The sequence below is a fragment of the Morone saxatilis genome, unplaced genomic scaffold, assembly GCF_004916995.1.
Source record: "Morone saxatilis isolate NCDOM2014 unplaced genomic scaffold, NCSU_SB_2.0 Contig21, whole genome shotgun sequence".
Taxonomy (NCBI): Eukaryota; Metazoa; Chordata; class Actinopteri; family Moronidae; genus Morone; species Morone saxatilis.
Window position 1 is genome coordinate 22,287,034 of NW_023339774.1, and position 1,319 is coordinate 22,288,352.

At 51.2% G+C, this 1,319-nt stretch overlaps 1 protein-coding gene across 1 annotated transcript in view; it reads left to right on the forward strand.

Moving 5' to 3' along the window:
* Positions 1-86: 86 nt before the first annotated feature.
* Positions 87-1,319, forward strand: part of LOC118332702 (transcription factor 7-like 1-A) — a gene marked incomplete at its 3' end in the record, with an annotated part of 2,517 nt that continues 1,284 nt past the window's right edge. Inside the window, 1 exon segment of the mRNA XM_035668103.1 lies at positions 87-676.

Below are 1,319 nucleotides of genomic sequence, written 5' to 3' on the forward strand. Positions count from 1 at the left end.
GCTCCTTTAAACTCTAAAAGTGTCCCTTTTTGTCCACCCTAACTCCTCCCTCCTGCTCTTTGTGCCTCCTCTGCACTCACACTGGGATCAACCTGTTGTGTCTGACCGGGGATCAGTGCACCGCGCCGTGCAGCCTCCGGAGCAGCCTCCTTCAACCGGTCCGGGGTCAGTTCCGATCCCGCTCCTCCCTCCCGGTGTACTCCGACAGCCCCGCAGTCTTTTCCCTTCACTCCACTTCAGAAACAGCGACCGAGCTCCGGCTGCTTCCCACGCCTCCGCACCGCAAAGCCTCCACAAAGAAACCTCTTGAATCAGCAAACAGTGTTAAAATGCGGAACCGAGCCGCTTCGGGGCGCAGTCAGTGGGAATGATGCAGCTTTGTGAGCGGACTCATGATGCAGGATTTAAACCGAAAAGGGCCTCGACTCTTTCCCCTGGAGTAACTGCAGCGGAGGGACGTAAAGTTTTCAGTTGGTGCGGACCGACTGTTTTATAATGTCCGCGGTGCTCGGCTGCTTATGACTGGTTTTTAGGATCGTTTTTTAACCCGCCTGCAGCGTTTACGGTCAGTGCACAGCTGTTTATGGACAGTTTCGTCGGAGGAAACCAGCTGAAGGAGGATTTCTGCTCCTCAGGAGTTCGACGCCAGAAACTGACGCGTCCGTGAACGCAGCAGGTAGCTAACGGTGGCTAACGTGTTAGCTGGGGTTTCTTAAGCTTGTTTTTCTTTTAACGCACCAAACACACGAAGCGCTGAACTCGGCGCTAAGGCCGGCTGTAGAGAGTTTAAAGCACAGCTAACGTTAGATTAACCTTTTCTTTCAGGTTGTCCAGTGTTATAAGGTTGTTTTCAGTAACTATTATGGTCTGTGGGTGTCCGGGGAGCGGTGCATCGAGCTGCGGCCGCTGAGAGCCGCCTCTCCCCCGCACCAGACAGGAAGCAGCGAACCGGGTAGTTTACTTTTCTAACGGTCGAAAAAACTCCTAAAAGTAGCGACACACACATAATAGACAGTGAATCAACAGCGTTATGAGTCGGGGTTTAATTCGGCTTGTATCTGATCCACCAACCAGCTCTTATTTTACAGAGAAATCCTAATTACTGACTCGGTCCGCCTCTCATTCCCACGGTCTTCTCCCGCGGAAAGAGCGCAGACACAACGGAGGCTGAGCCAGTGGAGGGTTGTGAACATGTGAAGTTTTAACACAATATACTTTATCTTTATGGATTATATTGATGCCGAATTCACAGTCAGACTGTCGACAAATAACACAATAGATCTCGTGTTTCTAGAGTTACGTGTTGTTACGGACACGTT